Source organism: Diplotaxodon limnothrissa, linkage group LG11 (genome assembly GCF_057381915.1).
Source record: "Diplotaxodon limnothrissa isolate DT_005_m linkage group LG11, D_limnothrissa_male_GT1.1, whole genome shotgun sequence".
Lineage (NCBI taxonomy): Eukaryota > Metazoa > Chordata > Actinopteri > Cichliformes > Cichlidae > Diplotaxodon > Diplotaxodon limnothrissa.
Genome location: NC_140606.1, coordinates 364030 through 385434, shown reverse-complemented (window position 1 = coordinate 385434; position 21405 = coordinate 364030). Strand labels below are relative to the sequence as shown.

General features: G+C 47.1%; 1 protein-coding gene and 1 pseudogene across 1 annotated transcript in view; one reads left to right on the top strand and one right to left on the bottom strand.

Annotated features, from left to right (window-relative positions):
• Positions 1 to 21405, top strand: part of LOC146622165 (NACHT, LRR and PYD domains-containing protein 3-like) — an 83269-nt gene that overhangs the window by 55665 nt on the left and 6199 nt on the right. The window lies entirely within an intron of this gene.
• On the bottom strand, positions 3113 to 3757 carry LOC146622166 (histone H1-like; annotated as a pseudogene).

The window sequence follows — 21405 nt, the reverse complement described above, 5'->3', positions numbered from 1 at the left end:
TCGCTATTTTGCAGGCAGTTAAAATAGTCCTTGCTGTGGCTCCAAGGTCTGATCTCATGATGGGCCCCAACCAGCTTGACCTTTGACCTCAACCACTGCCTGGTCCTGTCAGCTATGCGCTTCTCACTGGGCCTCTGAAGATTTCTCAGGAGATTACTGCTGCACCTGTATTTCCTTGCTAGGAAGACAAACTATTTGGAGAGTATGTCAACAATCATCAAACCACATTCTTTAGTTCAGTGAACTTCACTTATAGGCCATCAAAGCCTCATCTGAACATGGGTGCACCACTTGCATAGGTTTAATATTTGTAAATAAAACGGCTAATCACACAAATCACTGCAACAATAATAGTAAACATTGCTTAATGTTACTCCTTGGACCCCACCTCTTGACGCATGGACACACCCATGCGCCAACACACCAAACCTGGATTCCTGTCTTAAAGAAAAAGATCAGCTAGATCATATCCCAGGCAACATCAGGGCATCTCCTCCCCTGGAGCAGCACCACCCTGGACCTATAATCCTGCAATAAAAATGTTAGTGTGTTTTGCATATTAAGTATGCTTAACACCTGGCTCTCCCAGGAGCCTGCATACACACCATCATGGCCTGGAAAGCAAAATCTGGAAGTGAAATCAAACTTCATACCTGTAAACAATTGTATCATAAGAGTAATAAGCATTCAACATCAGCAAGACAAGTGTCATGTGCAGGTTTTCTCAAATCAGTAACTACAACTATTACCCTAATTCACCTCAGACATGGATTATCCCATGTACTCTGTTAACATTAATGTAATCAGTGACTTCTCTTAAGCAAAGTCACTCCACTCATATATTATTATTATTATGGGTTCAAAAGTGGCCAGCAAATGAGCCCATAATAAACTATTCCATAAATACCGTAATCTCTTATTTGTTTTACTCATGTCACTTGTCCGCTTCAGCTGAATCTTCTAAACACAGTCTCAGAAAAACAAACATTAGCAATACACATTGACTATCCTGGTGGGCAGGCGTCGGCCATCCACATTCCAGAGGTGCCATAAAACACCATAACGTTAACACTCGCTGTGGAAAAAGTAACACTGGTCTCATCACAGTATGTCTCAAACTATATTAATTTCTCCATCAACATATAGCCTGTAACTACAGTTTTCTTCACACATAAACCCAGAAATCTTGTAGTAGAGAAACATTAGCCAGTATTCCTATAAATCACATGATCAAACACATGAAGAACCGTAATGCTGTAAAAACGAAAATGCAAATGTTAGCGCTTGCGCAGGCGTATGCATACTTTGTCACAGTTATCTCTGTGAGCACACAAGCTAGTGAATGACACACACATAGTAAATTCACAGACACAGAAAATGGCATTTAAAATGTTAAATCATCACGCAACCTCGAGTGTTGCTGTCATCTTTCTGCTCCTGTAAAGGGAAGCACACACAGACTCATCTGCACCCCTGCCAGGCGGGGGTCAACTTCACACAGTCGTGTTACATCAGTAAAGTCTTGTCAGCTTTTGTCAGCTTTTACCAGTCAGTCAGTTTTGTTTTCCTTTCACTCACTCATTCATGCATTCATTCTTTCTTTCTTTGCTGATAGTGGAACCCATCGTCGCATTTAGTTTCCACTCTCAGCAAAATGACGTAATTTCAAAAGAAAATGAAGAACTTTAGTTTGGATTACATCGCTGAATCCTTTTGGACTGGGACTGTCATTTAATAATTGTCCCAATAAGTGGCTTTCTCCAGAACCCATTTAAATGTGGAGAACTCACTTGGCACAATTTTCTCGACGACGTGTAGCGCTTTTAATTCCCGACGTGCAGATCTGCTTAAAGAACAGAGATTATCAAACAAAACTTTCAGTGCACTGTGAAAGTATCAAAATAAAAAGGCCTTGTTAAGTCATGACACAAACTCCTCATCTCAGGAGGGTAAATCATACCATTAGCATGGTTTATCATACCATCATACTAATCGGCAGGCTCAACTTCACAACAAAAGAAAAATCATCAGCTAGATTCACTCCAAACCAACCATCAGCTGCACAACACACAACATAATCCTAATGTCTTATTAGCTATGAGTTTAATTACCAGGTCTGTGCTTTCCACTCATTTAGGCCACAGATCTATTTTATTCAATTTTCCTTTTCCCTTCATCATAAAACATGTGACATGCTGTCATGCACTTCACAAAAGACGTTTGTTCTGACGTATTCAGAGTTGTGTATCTAAATACAGGATTCACCCGCACATCAAAGCAGGAAACTCAGTGTTTTAGAGTCTCTACTCAACACACAACAAACTCCAACACATCTCATTCACTCGTGCTAGAATTCAATCACCTTTCATTAATCTAAAACCAATCAACTAATTTGCATATCAGCTATTAACCCACTAAGTTGACAGGACGACAGGAAAGCATGTTCAAAATATTATCACAAAAGACAATTTCCCTCATACAGTAAATTACTTGCTGCATCAATCAAGCAGGAAGCTTCTCCCAATTTACCATTTTAACACTAAATTTATTGCCTGATCACTGATTTATCAAACCAGGATTTTTTTTTTCCCACAAAAGTTAAATTGTTGTCCTGCAACTTGGAGAGTCAATTTTTTTTTTTAGGATAAATTCAGTATTTGATAACAAGTGTCTGCTAAAGTGACACTATTGTAACACTGATGAAAGATAACAAGCTAATTTTCATTGCATGGGTGTTATTAGGCAGGTCTAATGCATGTCTGTGGATCTGCATATTCAGCAGAGCATGTTCTTAAAGCTGCCTTTCCTACACACTTCTCTGCTATTATTTGCTCATTTCTTAACTTCATGAGTCATTTTGTGTTTGGAATTGTTAGTAGAGTTAATTCTGCTTGTTTGTGTGATTTTGTATGTTTCTATTTGTTTCAGACTCCTTCACAATTTTCCAACTTAAGCAGTCAGTTTTCTTTTCCCAGGTTTGCTAACCCAAATTTTGATTTCCCACATTAAATAATTCCTATGTGTTCTCACCTAGTCTTCTCACTCTGTTGTCCTCTCCCACTTCAACAGTCCAACAGCCGGCAGTTCTCCTTCAGCTTTTTCCTGTGTCCCACTGTCTCTTCTTGCCATTTTACTCCACAGGTGGCAAATGTCAAACTCCAACTGTTCAGTTCTCCTCAAACGTTTTCTTCACATGCACAGTGAAGTCACAGCCACTCTCACTATTGTCCTCTGCCACTTCAATAGTCCAATAGCAGGCAGTTTCTCCTTCAGCTTTGTCCTGTCCCTCCTCTGATGCGGTTGACTTTGTGCTAGTGTCTGAAGTGCTGCTGCTGCCTTCTTGGGCGACTTCTTAGCAGCTGCTGCCGGTTTCTTGGCTTTGGCCGCGGCGGGCTTCTTGGCTTTGCTCTCAGTAGCCTTGTTCATCTTGAAGGATCTGGAGGCCCCGGTGCCCTTGGTCTGCACCAGAGTGCCCTTCGCCACCAGGCTCTTGATGGCGGTCTTGACATGGGCCTTGTTCTTGTCCACATCGTAGCCTCCGGCAGCCAGAGCCTTCTTGAGAGCGGCCACAGACAGGCCGTTGCGCTCCTTGGAAGCGGCCACGGCTTTCACAATCAGCTCGCCCACGCTGAGGCCGACCTTCTTGGGCTTGGAAGTCATCGTCTTCTTCTTCTTGGCCTGAACCTCGGCGCAGGGCGCAGGGCGTGTTTATGATGGAGCCTTTCCCACCACAGCGCTGGCACGTTGAACGCATCATGAAGGGTCCATTTCTTTCATGTCGCTAGCCAGCATGCTAGCCGCATGTGGCTTGCCCGAGTCACTCAGTCCTTTTTGAGCATTTCAACATGCTGCCGCCGCAGACCCTGGCCTCAGATCCAGCAAGTTTAGCGCGCTGATCTCCAAAAAAGTCCCGAAGGCCAGAAAGACGTCAAATAAGTGTCTCGTGCTGAGAACTCAAACAAAAACTCCTCTTCACGCTGCCATCTTGCTCGCCCCTCCGTGAAATTCAACCAATCAGACAGGAAGATGGGTTTGCTTTCTTCTTCTGCTGCTGTTTATCCACATTGCTGCTGCTTGTTGGGACTTTTTTGCTCAGGACTTGATGCTGTCTCTTTATCATGTTATTGCTTTGGAGCTGCATTCCTTGTCTTCAGGGAGGGGTGAGAGCTTGCTTGCTTGTGAGGTTGAGAGACACATACACATTGCGCTTTAAATAAGTCAGCCAGAAACTTGGCCTGCATGTTTCCAATGATGTTAAAATATAACTTTCTTCCGACTGCTGCATGTGGAAAATTGATTCAGGTCTGCTTTTCACCTGAAAGTGACAAACTAAGACATTTTCATTATTATCATCGCTGCTTAATCAACACACATCTCTCTCTCTCTGTTTTTGTGAACAATCCTTTCTTAAAAGCAAAAAATAAAATCGTGGTTGTTTTTGGCTGATCAACACAAAACCTTTTCCCTATGATTTATTTTTCATCTACAATATAAATTCTTCCTCTTTTTCATTTGCATAAATAAATCACATGGCCGATGATACCATGGTGATCCATAAATATAATCACCAGTTTATTAAATTATTTTTAACCCAACAAAACAAATAAACAAAAACATGATGCTGATGCTACACACACACACACGAGTCAAGATGCAGGAAAACTGCTCACGGGAACGCTGCACACTCTCTGTTTCCCCCTCTTTGAGTAGTTCTCAGACAGCTCTTGATCTGATAATGTGTAGCTTGCTCATCAGCTCAGAAAAAAACTGCAACGCAACATCACACAGTAGTTGCATGCTCTGCCCACAGCGGCAAAGTCTTACACTTTCATATTCAATACAGCTTCTCCATCATGTACTTTTAGATGTTTCATACAGGGTTCAGCATATTAGTTGTTTTCACAGGTGTGCTCCATATCTCAACAATGGCTCATAACAAGACGACAGTCTTTCACACAGGTCAAGTGCCTCTATGCACTTCATTAGTTTAAATATTTACCTATATCACTTCACCTCACATGTCATTGTACTGAATTTAAGCAACCACAAGCTTAATGTAGATTACTTTTAACAACTATCCACCTCAATTACGTCTATGGTCTGGCACACAGGCTGTTGTCGATCAGGGCAAGCTAAAGAGTTAACATTTTGTGTCAGCTGCCAGGAGCAAAGTCCAGCACAAACGTCTGTCTCCCTCCAACTCACTCTTGGTTGCTTAGAAACCCATGATAACAACAACAGTCGGTGTCACAGACCACGTGTTCTGCTCCGCACACACTCACACAACAACAACAACAAAAACGACGACGACAACAATGACAACAACATAAAATAGGCCTACTCCGGACTCACACCGGACCGCTCGGGACCCTGACCCAGTTGTGGGACGCTCACCCACTCGCGCGACAAAACCCAATGAAGGGACGCTCGGGACACACACCCAGGGCGATTTCAAAACCGGACACTCACCGGACGCTTGGGACCCTTGGGCGATTTAACCAAAACCTCTTTTTCGGGACACAAACCCAGTTATCGCTCCACAAAGCAGCGAACTTCTCAACGCCTCACAAAATGGCGGAGACTGCACAACGACACGGTTATAGAGTCGGCCTCTTCAAACTTACTTGGCGTTGCTTAGCGTGTAATATCAGCTTCGAATCCCGCCGATCGCCATTCATCGAGGAGAAAAGACAGACCGCGAATCCACAGGAACTTCCTGGCTGACGTCAGTCTTTCAGCGTGTCCCTCCTCCCCTCGGTGAATGCGATTCCAGGGCTCCGGCTCTCGAAGGACCAATTAATGATAGGTTTGTAGCATAAACCTATTCGCTGGAACGTTAAGACAATATAATTACACTGCAAGCAAGACGCAAGTAGGCAAACTTCTTCATGGTACTCGTGCACGGGAGAGAACCAGACAAACGCCGTTCCTTCGCTTGACCCCAGTAGCTCTCGTCCGTTCTCCCGTACCACTGTTCTTTTATTGAGGTTACATGAATATGCATAAGTTCATTAACATATGACGTCTACATACACACAAAGAGTACCTTGCCTGTGTGTGTGTGTGTGTGTGTGTGTGTGTGTGTGTGTGTGTGTGTGTGTGTGTGTGGCCTGCTGATCAAAGGGTCAAACATCCTTGGTCAGGAAGAGGGTAGCCTCCCCCTCACCCTAGATGGTTCATCCTAGATAACACGGTGAGGAAGTCCTGCAGTTCATCTAAACAAAGAGCACTTAGACTAGAACAGACGCAACTACGTTAATCCTACCATAAAACAATAAGACACGGTATGACCTCTCATGCTCCCAAAGTGCTGTCTAATACACACAAAGTTTGCAGACTATCAAGGATCAAAACCTCTACCAATCTACAACTAATTACAAAACTCTAAGCATATATAAGTAAATATTTCTAAGCATAAATGACAATCAACAATACAAATCTAACAGTTGGTACAAACGCTTTTCTGTTCAGCCGCCTATTTCAGCTGTGCAGAGATAGCGGTAGTGAGAACAAAGTCAGCTCCATGAGGATACAGGCAGTTTATGATAAAATCCAAACTCAGTCCCTAGGATCCCATGCAGCCGACGATCCCATAGGGCAAGTGAAATGGCAAGGTCCAGGGCCACTTACCATTGCTCCCGGAAAAAAATGTTATGCCACGTGTAAAGTAGAGCAGAAAAGAACTAAACCCCAAGATGTTGTTTTGGTTGAAGCACCTGCCATGCCCCAACTCCCATCCGGCGTGTTGGTCCAGCCAGGTGTTCTCCGTGAAAGTGACATGGATGAGAACAGTTTCATCGTTCTATTACAGAATGAGTCAGAAAAGCCTACCTCTATCCAAGTCGGCACAGTTATTGCCGAGATGCATGCAGTGGACGTAGTCACTGACCCTAAAGTTTTAGAACCTGAAGCTAGTACCGTAGCTCCCGAACTCTTTGATTTTGGTGACTCTCCTGTCCCTACAGAGTGGAAGAAAAGACTACAGCAAAGGCTAGCGCAGAGACGTAATGTTTTCTCTCTTGATGAATGGGATGTGGGGTTAGCTAAAAACGTAGAACATAACATCCGCCTTAGCAACTCTACCCCCTTCAGAGAGCGTTCACGTCGTTTAGCTCCGGCCGATATTAATGATGTACGACAACACCTACAGCAGTTGTTAGCTGCAGGCATTATCAAAGAGTCTCGAAGCCCATTCGCATCACCTATTGTTGTAGTGCGAAAAAAGAATGGCTCCATCAGAATCTGCATCGACTACAGAACTTTGAACAGTCGTACTATCCCCGACCAGTATACCATCCCTCGTATTGATGACGCCTTAGATTGTCTTACAGGCAGCAAATGGTTCTCAGTCCTCGATCTTAGGAGTGGGTACTACCAAATTGCCATGTCCGAGCAAGATAAGGAAAAGACTGCATTTATTTGCCCCCTGGGGTTCTATCAATTTGAACGAATGCCACAAGGCATCACAGGAGCCCCAGCCACTTTTCAGCGGCTCATGGAGAAGGCAGTGGGTGATATGCACCTTCTTCAAGTCCTAGTGTACCTTGACGACATAATCGTCTTTGGTAGAACACTCGAAGAGCATGAGCAACGTCTCCTCAAAGTCTTAGATCGCCTTGAGGAGTTTGGTCTGAAATTGTCACTTGACAAATGTCACTTCTGTCAGTCCCAAGTCAAATATGTTGGTCATATTGTCTCAAAAGATGGTATAGCCACGGATCCAGAAAAAGTAGAGGTTGTCAGGAACTGGCCAGAGCCAACAGATCTGAAAACTCTTCGCTCATTCCTTGGTTTCTGTGGGTATTATCGCAGATTTATTGCAAATTATTCAAGCATAGTCCGCCCATTAACTGAGCTTACCAAAGGTTATCCACCTACTCAGAAAAACAAGCGAGCTCAAACCAAATACCCAACCAAAACGTACCTCAAACCTTCTGAGCCATTCAAAGAGCGATGGGACCACTCCTGTCAAGCCGCATTCAGAAAAATCATTGAATGTCTGACCAATGCCCCTGTTTTGGCATTTGCAGACTCCACTAAACCTTATGTCTTACATGTGGATGCTAGCCTGAACGGGTTAGGTGCCGTGCTCAATCAAGAGTACCCTGAGGGCCTTAAGCCTGTTGCTTTTGCTAGCCGAAAGATCAGTGACTCAGAACGAAACTATCCGGTCCATCAACTGGAGTTCTTAGCACTTAAGTGGGCGGTCGTGGATAAATTTCATGACTATCTTTATGGAGCTAAGTTCACGGTTAGAACCGACAACAATCCCCTAACCTACGTGTTGACCACCGCAAAGCTAAATGCTGTTGGACATCGTTGGCTTGCAGCTTTAGCCACGTACGATTTCAACATCCAATATCGTCCTGGTCGTCACAACATAGACGCAGATCTATTGTCCCGACAACACACCAATGACACTGAATGGACAGATGTACCACAGTCTGCAATAAAAGCCATCTGTAAAAAGGAATCTATCTATGAAGCTACTAAGTCCCCTGTCAGGCTAGTAGACCAACTGGGAGTTCCTACATCCGTGATTCCAGAAACTTATGTCCTTCCAGTAAGCCTAAAAGCAACTTTGGAAGATCAATTGACTCCTACAGACTTACAAGTTGCTCAAGATCTGGACCCAGTCATTGGACCAGTCAAACAAGCCATCCAGACTGGAAAGCAACTTATCACATCCAAAAATTCACCACCTGACATGTCTTTGTTAAGTCGTGAGAGCAGGAAACTTGAACTGAGAGACAAAATACTATATCGACAGAGAAAACTGGACAATGGCACAGTTCACAAACAACTGGTTTTACCAGATCGATACAGAACAAGTGTAATGAGATCACTACATGATGAATGTGGACATCTAGGAGTCGAGAAGACAACAGAACTCCTCAAAGACCGTTTCTATTGGCCACGCATGAATGCTGATGTGGACCAGTACATCAAAACATGTGGACGTTGTGTCTCTCGCAAAACTCTCCCACAACGGTCGTCGCCACTCAGTCAAATCACTAGCAAAGGTCCTTTAGATCTAGTCTGTATTGACTTTCTCCAGATTGAACCAGATAACAAAGGAGTTGCTAATGTATTAGTAGTGACTGATCATTACACAAGGTACGCCCAGGCATTCCCTACAAAAGACCAAAAGTCAGTCACAGTTGCAAAAGTATTATGGGAGAAGTACTTTGTGCATTACGGATTACCTGCCCGGATACACTCAGATCAAGGTCGAGACTTTGAAAGTCGCCTTATCAAAGAGCTCTTGTCTATGCTAGGTATCCGAAAATCACGTACCTCACCATATCATCCGCAAGGAGATGCTCAGCCAGAACGTTTCAACAGAACCTTGCTATCAATGCTTGGAACTCTTGAAAATGTACAGAAACAAAACTGGAGTCAGCACATCAGCCAGTTAGTACATGCCTATAACTGCTCAAAGAATGAGTCTACTGGATATTCTCCATACTATCTAATGTTTGGACGTAATGCCAGATTACCCATTGACATTTGCTTTGGTGCTGTTCTTGAAGATGACGCGGAGATGACTCACCTGCAGTACGTCGACAAAATGAGGAAAGAACTCAAACAAGCATACCATCTAGCTACCGAGAATGCAACAAAGAACCATTTGAGGAACAAGTCACGTTATGACCAAAGAGTAAGAGACCAACCTTTACAAGAGGGAGACAGAGTTCTGATAAGAAACGTTGGCCTTACTGGTAAACACAAACTGCAAGACCGATGGAAGTCAATACCTTACATTGTCATCACACAGCTGCCAAACCTACCTGTGTACAAGGTAAAACCGGAACAAGGATCTGGAGGTGTCAAAACTCTACACAGAGACCATCTGCTACCAATCGGTTATCTTGTCAGAATCGCAGATAACTCAGTTTCACCTGAAAGAGTAAGAACACCAGTTACTAGAAGACGTCATGCCAACAGACGTCAGATACGGGACCAAGAAGATCGATTATCTGTTGTCTTGCCAGACTCCGAATCTGAGAATGAGTATGTCTACCAGTACCCCACCATTACCAGTGACCATATTCAGAGACATGAATTCAGGTCAGACAGACCTAACACAGAATCTCTTCCCTCTGATAATTCCCCCTCATCTGAGAGTGAACCGGAATTGGAGGAAGGACCTTCTGAAAGTTCTCATGAAGAGGTATGTCAGCCATCAAATGTGGAAGGAGATACCAGTGATACGGCTGCAGACACCGAAGTGGAGTTGAGGACTCCCGCAAGACCTAAAACCCGAAAGTCAAAGCGAGAGGTGAAACCAGTAATCCGTTTGACCTATGACAAACCTGGAGCGCAGTCTGAGGAACCTGTGACTATTGTACACCAAGGCATGGTTATACAGTTGAACCTCAGTAGCACCAGAGATAAAAACCATCATGTAAAACACTCTAAACACCCAAGGCATTACTCTGAGCCCAAGTCTAAAATCCTGCGTTAGATGAGGACATCTAAATATTTTAGACGGGGAGGGTGTAGCCTGGTCTCAAATATCTATTTTAGACACTACAGGTTAAAAGGATATAAATATTGTCATGTAAAAACTTTATTGTAAATATTTCATATGTGTTTAAAAAAACAAAACAAGAGTTCAAATGCATTAAAAACGTGTTTAAAATCACAATAAATAGAAGTCAATTATAATTTAAGTGTTCATGGAGTTAAAGTTACAAGAAACACAAAGGTTTGTTATCTAATGTAAAACAAGGAAAACTTTGTATTTGCTTCAAGTTGTTTTACAAGCTCATTTTGGGTTGTCAATCTTGTATTTGTTTTATCCCATTGGTTGATGTAAACCTATTGTCCAATCAGACGTAAGGAAGGCGGGATCTAAGTGAGGCGAAGAAAAGAAAAAACTAAGCTAGTGAGAGTCGGCAGCAGCACGTTACCGGAGGAGGTTGTGTACCAGAGCTAACGGGAGAATAGTCAAAACAATAGCCGTGGATGCAGAGTCTATGTTCCTGTTATGGACTGTTTTGCCCTGTGATGATGGACCGAGAGGAATTCTCTGGACCCTTCTGCTGTGGATAGGATTTCCGTGGGTTTGTCCCAGTGTGCTCAGCAGTCCATGTATGCCGCTAATTCCGACCACGTTGCCGAGTGGAGGCCGCATGGTCCCGAACCGAGCCTGCCCCTCAGCTTGTCCTCGCACTTAGCCCGAAGGATTTGTGAGTAGCCACGAGCACGTGCGTTTTGTTTTCTGCTTGTTTATCAAGCGAAGCGGCCATTTGTGTTTTTTCTGGCCCAACGAGCCCGAGCAACGATCAGGCCTGCAACGGTTTCAGTAAATGAGCTCTAAAAGGTTACAAATTTGAACTGAACTAAAAAGGGGAATATCTTGGATAAATGTGTTGTTTCTAAAACATTGACTGTGAATAGAGGAAAAAACCATCCAATTGAATTGTAAGGAAACACTGCAGAACTTGGAATATTGTATTTTTTATTTTTATTTAAATCATATTTTGTTTTGACTAAATCTTACATGTTGAATTTAAAGTTTTGTGTTGTGTCATATTTATGATTTACAGAGTTTATAAGTGATAAGGGTTACTAAAGGTAAAAGAGAGGTTTAACATGTTAGATAAATTCATTATTCTTAGTGAAGATTAGACAGAACTCCTTATTTTCACTAAGTGGAGGCACCGCCAACATTAAGATTTCTAAGTACAAAGGTTAAAACTGGTTAGCTATCGTTTCTCCTGTTTACCAATAAAATAAGTAACGTACCCAGGGCCCCGCTCAGAGTACTATCACCATCTTAACCGAGGGTTAATCCAGAGCTACTTGAGTTGGGTGCTACATATGTCATGGTCCTGGGCCATGTTGGCCCAGTGTTCTTAGTTTCCTTGTATGTTTGTATTTTGTTCCTTGCTTAGGCCATGTTTTCTGAGTTGCCCTGTTGTGTTGTTCCCTAAGTGTTCTCCCTTCATGGCTCTTACCCCCTGTGTGCCCCTCTGTGTATCTGTGAGCCCTCGTCTCTCCTTATGTTTTATTCCATGCTTCCCCTGCCCATTATGTCTAAGTTCTCCCCGTGCTCTCTCTTCCCCCTGTGTGCCCTCTATGTATTTATGAGCCCTCGTCCCCTTTCGTGTTTATTCCGTGTCTCCCCTGCCTGTTACGTTGGTGTTCTACTCGTGCTCTCTCTCCTCCTGTCTGAACCTCTGTACTTCCTGTTTCACCTCTCCCGTCAGTGTTCAGTTCACCCCGCCCTGTCTCGTTATGATTATCAGTGTCACCTGTGTTCCCCGTGTGTTCCCACTTCCCTCGTTAACCCTCTGTGTATTTCTGTCTGCGTCTCCCTCTGTTCAGCGTGACGTCGTCCCTCATGCTGCGTGGATTTCCCTGTGTCTCTCTCTCCGAGTGTTAGTTTACTTTTCCCAGTTTAGTTTTGTATTTCCTATGTCCTGCCTCTTCAGCAATAAAGCTGCCTTTTTGAGTTCATTCCCTCGTGCCTGTGAGTCCTGCATTTTGGGTCCTCCTCCTGCCTGCCACACAGCCGAGCCTTGACAGTACGACGTCACCAGACATGGACCCAGCAGGCTCCTCCCGGGAAAGCGATTTGGCCCGCATCTTCGGCCTGTGGGAGCGAGTTTCCCACGCCTCGGACATTAAAGCCGTGTCCATTGGGATAAACGCCATCGAGGCTATTCTCAAAGGGAATCCCCATCTCCACGAGCTCTCAGGATTTTCGGGCCTACTGTCCAATCTGCAGAAAGCCAAGGAGACAGTACAAATTCGCGAGCTCGTCATACCGCAACAGCGACCGCCACAATCGGGAAACGTTTCCACGCTGCTGCCACTGGACTCCTCTCCATCCACCCTCCACTCTGACTGTCACTCACCCGCTGCTTTTCTCGCAGCAATGTGGTCGGAGGATGAGGAGCCGGCCGCGATCTCTCCGTCGTTGCCGGTTTCCTCCATCACCGCACCTCCGGCTTCCCGAAGAAAACGGCATTCACGCCGCCGACGCGCCACCCCACAGCCGGACATTCGGCCTTCTAATTCACCTGCTGTGGTGAGTGAGAACTCTGTGTCTTTTCCAGACATTATGACTGTTCATTCAGGGGCTGTGTTTTGTGTGGCGGAAGTCAATGCGAGCTGCTTATCGCCTGCGCAGCCCTTCACAGCTCCGTTAGCTCCCTCGCAGCCCTTCACAGCTCTGTTAGCTCCCTCGCAGCCCTTCACAGCTCCGTTAGCTCCCTCGCGGCCCTTCACAGCTCCGTTAGCTCCCTCGCAGCCCTTCACAGCTCCGTTAGCTCCCTCGCAGCCCTTCACAGCTCCGTTAGCTCCCTCGCAGCCCTTCACAGCTCAGTTAGCTCCCTCGCCGCCACCCTCAGTTCAGTTAGCTCCCTCGCAGCCACCCTCAGTTCAGTCTCCTGTGTCCCCGCTAGCTCAGCCATTAACTCCACCACAAGCTCCATTTTCACCTCTACCATCGCTTCAGTCATCAGTTCGGTCTGCCACTCAGTCGCCCTTAGCTCCATCATCCACACTACCACCTGTTTCTCTTCCACCACAACCGTCACTACACCCAGCCACTCAGGCTGCTACTCAGTCAGTCATTCAACCCATAGCCCTGCCGTTACCATACCCTGTAGCTGAGCCACTAGCCGTCCGACCCACAGCCACTTCAGCCACTCCTTCACCCGTTACACCTCCACTACAACCATCACTGCAGTCTCCAGTGTCCCCAGTGCAGTCTCCAGTGTCCCCAGTGCAGTCTCCAGTGTCCCCAGTGCAGTCTCCAGTGTCCCCAGTGCAGCATCCCTTAGCACAGTCATCCACTCAATCACCAGCTCCACTTTCCCCTCAACTATCACTACCACCTCTAGCTCAATCTCCTGTGCACTCACCTCTGGTTCATTCTCCTGTGAAGTCATCTACTCCACTGCCTACTCCACTCTCACCACCTCCGTTACAACAGACATCAGTTCAGTCCCCTGTGCCAGTGCAGACGCCCTCAGTTCAGTCCCCCGTGCAGTTATCTACTTCACCACCATCAGTAGCTCAGCTCCCACTCTCATCCGCCTCTCCAGTAGCTCAGCTCGCACCTGAACCATTGGCCCAGTCCCCGATAGCAATACGGTCTTCTGTTCGGCTTAACATTCAGCCAGGGGTCCCAAACCTCTCTGGCTCTACATCAGCTCCTGCTGGAAGCTCGGATGAGCTCATCCAGGACTCCGTGGCTCCCACGCCGCCATCTACCTCGTCCGCTGGGGGTTCCAGTGAGCCCGGCCAGCACCTCCTCGTCTCCGCTGGAGGGTCCGAGGGGCCCGTTCAGCCTCCTGTCTCCGCTGGAGGGTCCGAGGGGCCCGTTCAGCCTCCTGTCTCCGCTGGAGGGTCCGAGGGGCCCGTTCAGCCTCCTGTCTCCGCTGGAGGGTCCGAGGGGCCCGTTCAGCCTCCTGTCTCCGCTGGAGGGTCCGAGGGGCCTGTCCAGCCTCACGCCGCATCAGCTGGAGGGCCCGAGGAGCCTGTCCAGCCGCCATCTGCGACCGCTTCGTCATCGCCTGGGCCAGCCTCTGCCTGTGCTTCTGCTACGCCTGGTCCGGCCTCAGCCTCTGCAGCTCCGCCTGGTCCGGCCTCAGCCTCTGCAGCTCCGCCTGGTCCGGCCTCAGAGTCTTCGTCCTCGTCTGGCCCGGCCTCAGAGTCTTCGTCCTCGTCTGGCCCGGCCTCAGAGTCTTCGTCCTCGTCTGGCCCGGCCTCAGAGCCTTCGTCTGCTGCAGCCTCCTCAGAGCCTTCGTCTGCTGCAGCCTCCTCAGAGCCTTCGTCTGCTGCAGCCTCAGCCTGTGCTTCGCCTGGTCCCGCCTTGACTGGTCCCGTCTCGACTGGTCCTGTGCCCACCGGGCCTCGGCCAGTACGCCTGACACTGGAGAGCCGCCGCCGCTGCCTTCCGCGCGGCCGGCCCCCGGACCGTCATCGCCTGAGTGGCCGCCGTCGCCTTCCGCACGGCCAGCCCCCGGACCGCCTTCGCCTGGGTGGCCGCCGTCGCCTTCCGCACGGTCGGCCCCCGGACCAGCGCTGTCATCGTCGCCGCCGCCTCCCGCGCGGTCGGCCTCCTGAACTGCTCCGTCGTCTCCTTCACCGCCGCCGTTGCCTTGCGCACGGCCGGCCTCCTGAACTGTTTCCACGTCGCCGCCGTTGCCTTGCGCACGGCCGGCCTCCTGAACTGTTTCCACGTCTCCGCCGTTGCCTTCCGCACGGTCGGCCTCCTGAACTGTTTCCACGTCTCCGCCGTTGCCTTCCGCATGGTCGGCCCCCTGAACTGCTCTGTGTTTGGGTTATTTTCTTGGGCTCCGGTGTTTGCTGTGCTCTTCTTTTGTTTTCTGTTCCGGGCCCTCCGTCCTGGGCCCCCGCGGCCCGCCCTGGGTTGTTTTCTGTTTGGTTTTGTTTTTCTGTGTTTGGGCTGTCTGGAGCCAGCCCTTGAGGGGGGGGGGTACTGTCATGGTCCTGGGCCATGTTGGCCCAGTGTTCTTAGTTTCCTTGTATGTTTGTATTTTGTTCCTTGCTTAGGCCATGTTTTCTGAGTTGCCCTGTTGTGTTGTTCCCTAAGTGTTCTCCCTTCATGGCTCTTACCCCCTGTGTGCCCCTCTGTGTATCTGTGAGCCCTCGTCTCTCCTTATGTTTTATTCCATGCTTCCCCTGCCCATTATGTCTAAGTTCTCCCCGTGCTCTCTCTTCCCCCTGTGTGCCCTCTATGTATTTATGAGCCCTCGTCCCCTTTCGTGTTTATTCCGTGTCTCCCCTGCCTGTTACGTTGGTGTTCTACTCGTGCTCTCTCTCCTCCTGTCTGAACCTCTGTACTTCCTGTTTCACCTCTCCCGTCAGTGTTCAGTTCACCCCGCCCTGTCTCGTTATGATTATCAGTGTCACCTGTGTTCCCCGTGTGTTCCCACTTCCCTCGTTAACCCTCTGTGTATTTCTGTCTGCGTCTCCCTCTGTTCAGCGTGACGTCGTCCCTCATGCTGCGTGGATTTCCCTGTGTCTCTCTCTCCGAGTGTTAGTTTACTTTTCCCAGTTTAGTTTTGTATTTCCTATGTCCTGCCTCTTCAGCAATAAAGCTGCCTTTTTGAGTTCATTCCCTCGTGCCTGTGAGTCCTGCATTTTGGGTCCTCCTCCTGCCTGCCACACAGCCGAGCCTTGACAACATATGGTTAAATATTTCTAAGCATAAATGACAATAAACAATATAAATCTAACAGTCGCCATGGCAGAAATGAGCAGAGAAGGGCGGGCTCGCAGCACAGGTGCAAGTAGCAGAAAAAATGTGCAGCCACCATGTGGTGAAAAAAGGAATTACACCTCTAAAGCCAGGATTTATTTATTCAGACTTGGAAAGTGAGCCATAAATTATACATAATTAGACTGAAGCTGTGGGCCACATTAAATCTGCCCGCAGGCCAATCACGGCCCGGACTTTGGACATGCCTGCTTTAGATAGAAAAGGAAGCTTTGAGATAGGCCTGTAGTTGGACAGAACAGTTGGGTCCAGGTTTTTTAAGAAGAAGCTCAACTATAGCTTGTTTAAAGCATGATGGGACGCAGGGACATATTAATTAATCTCAGGATAAAAGGCCCAACAGTATTAAAAGTGCTTTTAAGCAAGCTTGGAGGGAGACAATCAGAGGGGCAGTGTGATGATCTTAGGTTACTAACTACCGTGATCAAGTCATTAAGGGAGACGGGATCAAACTGCTCTAAGACAGCTGAGCACACAGGAGAAAGACTTGGATCTGAAGCAGCAGACAACGAGACAAGGGCCCTAATCGATAGGATCTTGTCATTAAAAAATGCTAAAAAATCATCGCACATACTTGGTGAAGAAGTGACTCCAGAATTATCACGTGAACTAAGAAAGCGATTAAGGACATTAAAAAGTACCTGAGGCCTGTGACTGTTTACTGACACTAAGTTTGAGACAAACTTTGTCTTTGCAGTTTTTACAGCTTCTTGGTGAGCAGAAAGACGAGTCCTTAAAATCTGTAGGGAAACATGCAATCTGTCCTTTTTCCATCTCCTTTCAGCGCGTCTGTAGTCACGTCTGAGGGAGCGCGTATGTTCATTTAACCACGGCTCTGATAAATGCTTAGCGCGCACAGTCCTGAGCGGAGCAATAGAGTCCAAGATATCAGTGCAGGTAGAATGAAGAATGTCCGAAAGGTCCTCAACACTTTTACAGTTAGAGTTCATTATTCCAGAGTCCATAAAGGCAGCAGAAAAAGCGGGCGCTGTTAGAGCATTAAGCGCTCACTTTTTGCGTGCTGGGACGTACGGCTTATCTACCGAGCAGCACAGCGTTAGAGTGAACAACACAGGAAGATGATCGGAGATATTTCGGATATTTCTGTGATGCACACATCTAGCCCGTGGGAGAGCACCAAGTCCAGTGTGTGACCTTTTTCATGCGTGGGACCGGTAACCCACTGGGTCAAGTTAAAAGAGTCAATAATATTTAAAAAGTCCTTGACCAAAAGTTTAGAGTCACAGCAGACATGGATGTTAAAATCACCAAGGATTAAAAAACTGTCAAATTTAAGAACGATTCCAGCCATAAAACCTGAAAACTCTTTGATAAAATCCTTGTTAAACTTGGGAGGGCAGTATATGAGGGCACACAGCAAAGGCGCAGCAGAATTCAGGTGTAACTCAAACAGCTGGAGTTCAAAACTAGAAAATGAGTCGTGCTGTAATGTTTGATGGCAATGAAATCGAGCCTCCCCCCCTACCAGAGGGCTAAGGGAGACTGAAGAATGAGAAATTAAGAGGAACCAGTTCCGAAAAAGCTACAGACTCACCGGGTTGAAGCCATGTTTCTGTCAGAAACAGAAATTCCAACTGTTGTGACTTTAGCAAGTCGTTTAATACAAACGTCTTGTTTGCTAATGATCTTACATTTAGTAAAGCCATTTGGAGTTTGCGACAACAGGCAGGATCCATCTAAAGATGCACTCTGCTGGTCCAGTAGTTCCACGAGAAGCATGGAGAAGAGCTCAGACTTTGATGAGTGTACCAGCCCGCTTTCCTCGTTTCCTCGGACGCTTCTTCCAGGAAGTGGTGTAGGAGTGTTGGCACAGATAAACCGGAATACAGGGCTCAAAAAGTGGTGGAGGAGGCCCATATCCTCCTCATCTCCTGTCTCCGTTTGTTTAAGTGCCAGGTCATACGATGCTTTGATTTCTAAGAGTAACTGGTGATTGTACACATGCAGAGCGAGCGCATTTTGGGATAAAATAGAAAAGGATAAGCCAAAGCAAAGCTAGCAGAGTTGACGGACGTGTCGCCATGCATACTGCTGGCGCCATCTTCCACGTGTATTCACAGTACACGGATTTCTCTGACGAACTGTCTGTATTAGGACCCTACATTCTGTTTCTTTTAAATACTTCGTTAACAACCGGAGTCTTCCCTGAATGTTTTAAATCAGCTGTGGTAGTACCAATCTTGAGTCGGACTGGATGTTGACATAGTTGCAAACTATAGACCCATCTCATATTTGTCTTTCTTATCTAAGGTCTTTGGAAAAGTGGTTTTTTAGCAGCTCACTGAGCATTTGTCAACAGACAATCTGTTTGAACCATTTCAGTCTGCTTTTAGACCAAATCACTTTAGTCAAAGTGGTAAAAGATCTACTGGTAAATGCAGACAATGATCGCTCTTCAGTTTTATTATTGCTGGATCTCAGTGTTGCATTTGTCACTGTGGATTACTGTATTTTATTGGATAGTCTAGAACAATTTATTGGAGTTACGGGAAATGTTTTATCATGGCTGAGATCCTACCTGTCTGGGAGATCTCACACTGTTAGTTTTAAAAATGATCTGACTTGAGGGGGTGCTCAGCTGGTTAATTACTTCCGATAAGGTAGGGATAACGACTGAGCTGATTTCTGAATGAACAGAAGTGACAGCAGCAGCTTGGGAAGATTTGATGAATTGAAAGACTGATTAGAGGGTCGATTGTGTCGAGGGTGGATGCCTGATGATGCTGGTGAAAGCACATGAGAAGTGAAGGGACGCCACGAAGGATTATGTGCACGGCGCAGTTTGGATGTCTTAAAAGGAGCGATAGAGAACAGAACCTGGCATCCCGGTGCCACGAAGGTTCGCCGGTGCTTTGCGAAGGCAGGAAAGATGGCAGTGAATCTGGCATCGCGGTGCCGAGCAGAGAAACTGGCAACTCTATATTAGAAAGCATGCTGCTGCGTTTGCGAATGAGGGATAAAGAGAGAACCTGGCATCTCGGTGTCAAGCTTGATATTGCATTCGTAAAGGAGGGACAGAGGAAGAGAACCTGGCATCACGGTGTCAAAAGCATCCTGCTGCATTTGCGAATGAGGAATAAAGAGAGAACCTGGCATCTCGGTGCCAGAGGGGTTTACTACTGCTTTGCAATAACGGATGCAGAGAAACTGGCAAAGTGGTGGAAGAAGATCACTGCTGCGATTACGAATGATGGATATAGAAGGAACCTGCTAGAAGATTTCGCTGCTGCTTTTGCCATGATAGATGGGCAGGGCCTGGCAACTCAGGTGTAAGAAGCTTGTCGCTGAAGTTTGGAAATTATAGATATAGCAAGAATCTGACACCAAAGTCCTAGAAGGGTTTGCCGCTGCTTTGCGATGATAGATGCGGAGAAACTGGCAGTTTGGTAGTAGAGAAGCTTAATGCTGCGTTGCAAATGGGAGATGAAGGAAAACCTGGCAACCCAGTGTCTTTTTAAAAAAAATCTTTAGCATATGTAGGGAAGCTGGCAACTCTGTGCCAAAGCATGCTGCATTTTGCATTGAGAACTGGGGGATTGACAACTGCTGCTTTTGCGAATGAGGGATAAAGGAAACCTGGCAACCCAGTGCCGAGGTTTGCTGCAGAGTTTAGCAAAGGAGGAATGAGTGGCTGAAAGCCTGGCAGGTCGGTGCTGAGGTTTGCTGCATAATTTGCAAAAGAGGGATGAGTGGCTGAGAACCTAGCAACCCAGTGCCCCGTTTGCTGCAGTTTAGTCAAGGAGGGATGAGTGGCTGAGATCCTGGCAACCCGGTGCCGAGGTTTGCTGCAGAATTTTGCAAAGGAGGGATGGAGAACTGGCAACTCGGTGCCTTCTTTTTTTATGCTGAGAAACTGCAACCTGATGGTGAAAAGCTTCCTGCTGCTTTTGCAGGAACAATGTGGTTTTCGTCCTGGTTGTGGAACACTGCACCAGCTCTACCAGTCTACATGTGTTTTGTGGACTTGGAGAAGGCATTCGACCATGTCCCTCGGGGTGTCCTGTGGGAGGTGCTGCGGGAGTACGGGGTGTCTGGCCCATTGCTACGGGCCATTCGATCCCTATACAACCGTTGCAATAGCTTGGTTCGCATAGCCGGCAATAAGTCGTACTCGTTCCCGGTGGGTGATGGGCTCCGCCAGGGCTGCCCTTTGTCACGATTCTGTTCATAACTTTTGCCCACTCCGGGTCAGGGACGAGTTCCTGCCACAAGTGGAGGAGTTCAAGTATCTCGGGGTCTTGTTCGCGAGTGATGGGAGAAGGGAGCCGGAGATGGACAGACGGATTGGTGCTACGGCTGCAGTTATGCGGACGATGCCACCCATCTGGTTTCCACTCAAACTTAGTAATCACCGAAGCATTTGGGTTCGGGTACTTCTGTCTGACAGCATTCCCCACTCTCCTGCACACGGCAGTAAGGTGTGGTGTCAGGAAGATCCACAACTCTTGCTATAATCTGCACCGCTTCTAATGCTGTTATAGTAATGCATCTTCCAGCTATGGCCCTGAAGTCTCCCAGAGCAAGTAGGGTGCCTGAAGTCACTATCCAATTGTCTCAGTAATTGGAGGCAGCATCTGTACCAAACCGGTACATAGGCGCCGAACTTTTATCAACACATCACCTGCCCCACCAGAGGTGAAAGGACACTGGACCACTGCTACACTACGGTCAAGGACGGCTACAAGGCACAATCCCGCCCTCCGTTTGGCAAATCTGATCACGCCTCCATCTTCCTCATGCCAAAATACAAACAAAGGCTGAAACAGGAAGTTCCGGTTCAGAGGAAGGTCGCGCGCTGGACGGATCAATCGGTGGCCGCGTTACAGGACGCACTCGATGACGCAGACTGGGGCATGTTCAGAAACAGCTCCGATGATGATGTCAACGTGTTTACGGAAGCGGTTGTGGGATTCATCGGGAAACTAGCGGATGATACCGTGGAGACAAAGACTATCACAACGTTTCCCAACCAGAAGCCGTGGGTGGATAAAACCATCCGCGACGCTCTGAGATCCCGCACCGCTGCCTACAACACGGGACTCACGACGGGGGACATGGACCCGTACAAAGCCGCGTCATATAACTTGCGGAGGGCGGTGAAAGAGGCGAAGCAGCGCTAC